This window comes from Rattus norvegicus, chromosome 4 (genome assembly GCF_021556685.1).
Source record: "Rattus norvegicus strain SHRSP/BbbUtx chromosome 4, alternate assembly SHRSP_T2T, whole genome shotgun sequence".
Lineage (NCBI taxonomy): Eukaryota > Metazoa > Chordata > Mammalia > Rodentia > Muridae > Rattus > Rattus norvegicus.
This window is the reverse complement of record NC_141537.1, coordinates 143,402,386-143,410,650: the sequence shown is the minus strand read 5'-3', so window position 1 is coordinate 143,410,650 and position 8,265 is coordinate 143,402,386.

Below are 8,265 nucleotides of genomic sequence, written 5' to 3'. Positions count from 1 at the left end.
AAATCATTTTTGAAATCTAGGCAACATTAGACTCCTCACAGTTCCATCAATCCAAATCATTCTTCATATTCAGCAATTTGACCAGGAGTGACTTTTGTCTATTTCCAGAAATCTAATTCACATGTAAAGATCCCCAATTTGCCACCATTGTCATTGATCAAGAGAATGTGCTTCAGGCTCTAGATGCATTAGCCTAAGAGAATTGCATAAATATATTGCTCTCAATATCAGCATCTTGAGAAAAAATGATTATATGCTGACAATAGTGAAGAGACACAACAGGGTATGTTGTATCTAAATGTATTTATTAACTATTGATCGCAGCAGTCACTCAAAAATCATATTTTTGCAAATAACTATAGGAAAATGTTCACAATATAATAGGACAGAAAAGGAAATACAGAGAAATTATCACATATTTTCTTTCAGAAAAGCATCATTTATTAAACCGCTACATGCCCAACACCATTTTAGATGTTAGGAACCTAGTAGAGAATAAACTTAGTAAAGCATCAAGTCTGTTTAAAAATCAGAAAGAGATGTTGGTAAAATAGCTCATATTTGACACAGCATCTCAACTTCTGGCAAATCTTTGTTACAACACTATAAATACAAGGAAAACAATAACACACAACCTCTACAGAGAAGAAAATTGTGATGAAAGTAACACAATAGGGACAAAGGGAAAGGCTGGATCCAGAGTCCAAGGCTTTTCTCTCTTGCCTAATTATGTGCCTCACTATGGCCCTCACAGTGTTCTCCTCAGGTCAACTGTAGTCCTTTCCATCTACCCTATATAAGACCAAAATCACCACGAGCCTTTTCTACCTAAGAAAACAGAATGTGTCTGGGAAGCAGAAGATTCAAATTCATTTCTAGACATTAAATCAGTGTTGAATCCTCTCAGCCCTTCCTCATTAAATAACATGGACATGAACCAGCCCAGTAAACTCTGGCACCTACTCAAAATTTTGTCTTTTTAACTCCTTTATGGTCTTCTAGTCTGCGCAACAATTTCCTCAAAATCCTACTAATCCAAATGCTTTTGACTCTGCTTTACTAGTACTGGAAGTTACTAAAAAGAATCAGATTCTTCTAACTTCAGAACAACCCTAATTCTTAGCACAGTATCATGCTGAAAACAGCGTGAATAAATAGCTGGAACTCAAGATAGAAATTGAATGGCACTTTATCTAAATGAAGATAATGTTAGCATGCACACCCCAAAGCCTCAGTGTCTGCACAGAATACAAATGGGGGTGCTACTCAGGGGATGCTAGTGGGTCTGATGGCCTTTTAACCTGACCATCTACAAATCACAGCTGTGTCCAGGTCAAAGTCTTTGTTGCTGTTGTTTACTGAGCCTACCCTCCTCTAACTCTTAACTTTCTCCCATTCAGATGTCAAATGAAGATAAACCAAAGAATGAACAATTCTCTTTCGGTCTCCTCAAGAGACAATGCGCATACCTCCACTCACATTCAATTGAGCAGAACCTGATATACATTCCTGTCTGGTGCCAATGATGCCGGGAAATGTATCTCTGGTTAGGAAACTAGCTATCTGCCAATTCTTTGCAATCAGACATCAGGTGGTAGGTTGTCCACATGCTCTAACAAGTTGTAATGGAAACATTGACAATCCTATGTAGAAGAAAGAAGCGAAGAATGTGAATTGAACTAACTTGAAAAGCTAACGATCATAAGAACATTAAGTACATTTGTATAATGGAGAAGAAAGATAATATCAAAAATACCTTTCAATGGGAAAACATTTTTCAACAAAGCTTCTTTTTGCTGCAGACAAACTAATAAGAATATCTACAATTGGTCAAACTGCAGAGAACAAGTGACTACGGGCTGTCCAGGCCAAATAAGATTTCTATATCATTACCTCTATACCTAAGGCTCAGGCAGAGAGGGTAGGAAGAGTGTACAAACAGCCTTAAGGTCAAGATGACTGCTATATGACTCTTTAGACAGGATAGGGACATTGTTCTCACAAATACTCAACAATATGGCTGCCAGCATAAGACCTGTAAAGACTACACCTGTCAACAAGCCAACAAAATCCCTATCCATGGATGAACTGCCTTAGGCAGTCATTGGTTATTTGTCTTTTTTTTTATTTTTCAAAGATGAGACCCCAATCAGAAGTGTTCGTGCCCAAACATGTACAAATAAAGGCAACACTAACTGTACTTAGTAGATTGTGTGCCACACAAAACAAAAATGAATAGAGAAGTTGTCATAAATTTAAGAGAAAATATTAGGAGGAAATGGGAATAATTAGAGAGAGGAAGGGTATAAATGAAGGAAATATTGTGTATTTGAATATCCAATCCTCAAATGTTAAAAAAATGAAAAAATTAAAATGTAAGAAAAACACTGTTAGAGGGTTTTTAAAAGAGTAACTGAAATCATTACAATTTTAATCAATAGAAAAGAAAGGACTCAATCCCATGTAAAACAAAACCCTCTTTTGAAAACTGCACAAAATGATTTGGTTCTACATCCCCCAATCATCCGAGATCATTTCTGTCTCACAAGCACAAATATGTATTAAATGCTGGGCGATATACTCAGGAGCAAAAAAATAATAATAATTATACTAATACAGAATATAAACTTGGCCTTCCTAGACCTAGACCCCTACATCATGAATGCCTTGCATTTACATAGTGATGGATTCTATCCATTTGTATGTGAGTGAACTGAATTTCTCAAGAGTTCAAAAAGTCTCCAGAGAGCTATTCAAGTAACACACAATGGAAACAAGACTAACATTGTGGAGAAAAATTACCAGAAATTTTGGACAACCTACTGAAACCCTTCTCTGTCTATCTCACCCCTTTTAGAGTATTATCAAACCAAAAAATATTTTCAGAAGCTGTTACTTAAATTATATAATTGTTACCATCCTGTATTTAGTTCTCGTTATCATACATTAAGAAAAGGAAAACTTTCTATGATAACTAGTGATAGAAACAATCAAGGCAACAAACTAGTAGGATCATTAAAGTCACACAATTTTTTCTCATATTGATGGCAATTGATGTAAATCAACGTAATGGACATTCTTCCCCTCAGTGACTGATCAACACACTTGAAGTGAATAAAGCCTTCATTTTAAAGAGGTATATGCTAGGCAGTTCAAAGGCTACACATACATAGGCAACAATAAAGATATGCCTGACAGTATAATTGTAAAAGTCTACACATTACAAGCTGAGAATTAGCACATTTAATTGCTGTTTTTTTCCCAGAAGTACTAATGGCCTTGATTGTGTTGTAAAAATAAGACTAATAAAGAAAACCTATTTTAGAAGCCTCGAAGAAAAATTAATATTCATCTACAGCTGTCCATTTGAAAGCAAACAAGGTTGAAGAAAATTATGACCATGACCAGAAAGTTTGCAGCAAGTGGGCTTATACTGAAATATTTTTTCATTTAAGCCCTTTCCTCATAATTAAACTTCTTGTACATAAATTATGATGAAGATAGTTGGGTAATTCAGCCAACCAAGTTCTCACATACAAACAGTCTATCATTCTGGTGACATAACATCTGTACTTCATTTGTATAATTAAATGAGGACTTTTTAAATCATTTGGCCAAGAATTTTGTTTTTTTGTTTGTACTTCAAATTAGTACATTTTGTTTGTAGTATAAGGTTTGGGTTTTTGTTTGTTTGTTGTTTCTCATTTGTTTGTTTAATGTATATGTGTTTGTGTGAACATCATGACCAGGGAGGCCTAAAGAGGGTGACAGATACACCAGAGTGAGAGTTGCACTTAGAGTTACAGGTGGTTGTGAATTATCTAACATAGGTGCTAGGACAAACACTGGTCCTCTGAAAGAGCAGCAATTACTCTTAACAGCTGAGCTATCTTTCCAGTTGGACTTAAATAATTTTTACAACCACATCCTATTCACAGAAATGGTCTTAAAATTACAAAGCTGAACTTTAGGAATGAAAAGCAACTTTGTCAACACCTGGCTTAACCTATGGTCAATGTTTAAAAATGACAAAATGGAGTTTTAAGACAACTGACAGAAATAGTGAATTATTAAACCAGAAGTAGAATGTAGATTTACTGACCAAGGACTGTTCATCAAACAATTATACACACTTGTCAACTTGGCCTTGAGACACCCCCCCTCCACAAAGAAAGAGCTGTGCACAGGGAAAAATAGCAATCCTTACAATTCTAGAAGATCTGGCTTGCAAATAGGCACACAGCAAGACAGATTGGTTTCCATTATTGACAGGTCTAAGAGAACAGTGATGAAGTATCCAGCAATGGGCCAGAACATGAAGACTGAGGGGCAGCCTCTGCCAGACAAAGCACAGAAAGTTAGGCTGCACAGAGCTCACAGGCAGCAAGTTCTGGCTATGTACTGATGTCTAATGACTTTTATGTCTGTTATCTTGACTTTACCTCACATGAAAGAGTATTAGACTCCGCTCTAATACTTGGGATTCCTTCTAATGTTACAGTTTGATAAAAATACCCTTCTTCCCATTCTAATTGGTGTAATGTGGAATCTCAGGGTCATTTTGATTTGCATTTCTCTGATCACTAAGGACTTTGGCCATTTTTTAAATGCTTCTCTGCCATTTGAGATTGCTCTGTTGTGAAGTCTCTGTTTAGTTCTTTACCTCATTTTTTGATTCAATTGTTTGGTTTTTGGTGGTTAGCTTCTTGAGTTCTTTATATATTTTGGACATTAGCCCTATATCAGATGTGGGTTTAGTAAAGATGTTTTTCCTAATCTATAGGTTGTCAATTTGTCCTGTAGACTCTGTCCTTTGCCTTACAGAAACTTGGAAAAAGAAAAAAAGCAATCATGGTGAGGGGAGGGCAGAGGGAGGCAAGGATCTAAATGGGAGAGGGCAGGGGGTGAGAAAAGGGGGAACATGATCAGTTATTGGGGGAAACAGGACTGAAGTCCCGAGGGCCAGCAGAAAGAAGGAAACAGGCAACGTCGGGAGGCAGGAGGTAGAGGGGTACCCCTTAGAATGTACCAGAGACCTGGGAGGTAAGACACTTTCAGTACTCAAAGGGAGGGACCTTAGATGAAGTGCCTAACAATGGGGAGACAGAACTCATAGAGTCCACCTCCTGAGGAAAGACAGGGCATCAAGTGGAGGGATGGGGTTGCCATCCCACAGTCAAAAACTCTGACCCAGAATTGTTCCTCTCTGTAAGAACTGCAGGGACAAAATGGAGCAGAGCCTGAGGGAAAGGAGGTCCAGTGATAGGCCCAAAGCCTGACATTATTACTGATGCCATGGTGTGCTTACAGACAGGACCCTAACACGGCTGCCCCCTGAGAGGCCCAACAAGCAGCTGGACACATCAGATACAGATACTCACACCCAACAAATGGACAGAAGCTGGAAAACCCTGTGGTTAAATTAGAGAAATGCTGAAAGAAGCTGAGGAGAAGGGTGACCCCATAGGAAGACCAGCAGCAGTCTCAACTAACCTGGACCCCTGGCATCTCTCAGTCACTAACCAGGCAGCATACACACTAGCTGGTACAAGGCCCCGGACACATTTACAGCAGAAGACTGCGTGGTCTGGTCTCTGTGAAAGAAAATGCACCTAACTCTTGACAGACTTGAGGCCCCAGGGAATGGGAAGGCCTGGTGGGGTGGAGTAGGGGACATCCTCTTGTAGACAGGAGAGGAGGAATGGGATAACAAATTGTCAGAGGTCAGACTGGATGAAGGATAATGACTAGACTGTGAAAAATGATTTAAGATATTTTTTTCAACATGCCCAAACTTATGGGACACAATGAAAGCTGTGCTAAGAGGAAAACTCATAGCTCTGAGTGTCTGCAGAAAGAAACAGGAGAGAGCATATTTCAGCAGCTTGACAGCACACCTAAAAGCTCTAGAACAAAAAGAAGCAAATACACCCAGGAGGAGTAGAAGGCAAAAAATAATCAAACTCAGAGCTGAAATCAACCAAGTAGAAACAAAAAGGATTATACAAAGAATCAACAGAACCAAAAATTGGTTCTTTGAGAAAATCAACAAGATAGATAAACCCTTAGCCAGACCCCATTGAAGGAATCTTAGAAAGGACTAAAAGAGCTTGAAGGGACCCCATATGAACAACAATGTCAACCACACAGAGCTTCCATGGACTAAGCCACTACCCAAAGACTATACATAGACTGACCCTGGGCTCCAACCTCATAGGTAGCAATGAATAGCCTAGTAAGAGCACCAGTGGAAGGGGAAGCCCTTGGTCCTGCTAAGACTGAACCCCCAGTGAATGTGCTTGTTGGGGGGAGGGCGGTAATGGGGGGAGGATGGGGAGGGGAACACCCATATAGAAGGGGAGGGAGAGGGGTTAGGGCGATGTTGCCCTGAAACCAAGAAAGAGAATAACAATCGAAATATAAATAAGAAATACCCAATTTAATAAAGATGAAAAAAAAAAGTACCTCTCTGCTTTCAATTTCTGATGTCATCCTGCTCAGTGGTTATTACACAAATGCTTTTTGAAGTTAGCAGCTATTGGACATAAATAAAGGTGGATATCATACCTATTATGCTTTAAGAAGGCGACAGCAGATTGGAGGAAGCTATGCAAAAGTTCTACAATATCATCCCAGTCATGCATTATGTTGGTCCTAAGTATACATACCAGGCACCTCACAATCACCTGTAGCTCTTTAACTACAGTTCCAGGGGATCTGACACTTCCTCCCGGACTCCTCATGTACCAATATCTATGGCAAACACCCAAAGAAACATGTGTGTGTGTGTGTGTGTGTGTGCATGCGCATGCGTGCACACACGCACGTATGTATGTATAAATTAAAAATAAATCATTAAAAATTATTTATAGAAGCTAGAGAACCTGCTGCGCTTCCAGAGAACAGAGATCCAATTACGGGCACTCACATGGCAACTCAGAACCATCTGTAACTCTAGTTGCAGGGCACCTGATGCCCTCTTCTGACCTCTGCAGGCAGTGTACACCCATGGTACATGGACATACATACAGGCAAGATATTCATAGACATATTTTTAAATTAAATGATTTATGCCTTCCCTGTAAAACTTCAAAGTGTAGGTTCTTCTCTAAATACCCTCATGTTAGGTACAGGCTTTGATCAAGTTGTGTAATAAAAAGGCAGTATTAACTATTTGGAACTATGTGGGAACACTAAAGGCCCAAGGATTTGGGCTACATGTAAATCCATGTACTCAAAGAGTCTCCCACAGCACTAGTCACTCAAAGGATGAGCTATGGCACTAGCACCCTGGAACTGGAGTTAAGTTCAGAATCTCCACACTCACTCCAGACTCAATATCTTGTGGAAAGTATGGGTATATATAAGAGTAAACAGAGAATAATACAATGAGATATTCTCATGGCACATAATGGGTACAATCGATAGTGTCTAAGAGGCTCAACAAAGACACAACAGCTGATTGGTGATCTACATTTTTTTAAAAATGAAGTTTATTTTTAAAGTTTCATTTGATGTATAGAAGCTGTAGATGATACAAAGAATCTTTATAATCTTAGGAAAATCCACCAAGATTTTAAAACATATGTCCATTTTCATTTTTAGCCAGCTTTTTAGAGAGAAAAGTTAATCTCAGATGGTCTAAACCTCTAAACTGTATGCCTCAGAACACCTTCCTTATTTTTTGATTTTGTTGTTGTTGTTGCTGCTTTGTTGGTGAGGGTGGTGTTCTTCAGTTTTGGGTTTTTTTTTCCTTTGAGAAAGAGTCTCTCAGTCTTACCTAAGACTCCCTAATTTAGCTATGCTGACTAAGCTGTGAGCCCAATGCTGGCTCTGCCTCCCCAGTGCTGGGTTTATAACTGCATACCCCCCATACACACACATACTCCTAAATATCCCTTCTTTTTAAAAGTAGATTTATTGAGGAATGCATCCTTCATAAATGTACCGGTTAATGATTTCAAAAAAATACACGAAGCCATTTAACAATAGAAAATCTAAACTTCTTTGATCACTTCAGGGGGCTTCCTGGTGTGATTTTGCTACCTGTACCATCTACTTCCTGTCAATCATGAGTAATCTTGTACCTGAACTTATGCTTTTCCCAAGTCATATAAAAAAATTGCTCATTCTGCCTGTAGGCTTTTGTGTCTTCTTCCTGTCACTGAGCATAATGCTTCTGAGGTTCGTCTAGTGTGTTGCAGATGTCAGTCATTTGTACCTTCTTACTGCTGAGCAAGATCCCATGATATGGATGTGCCACTT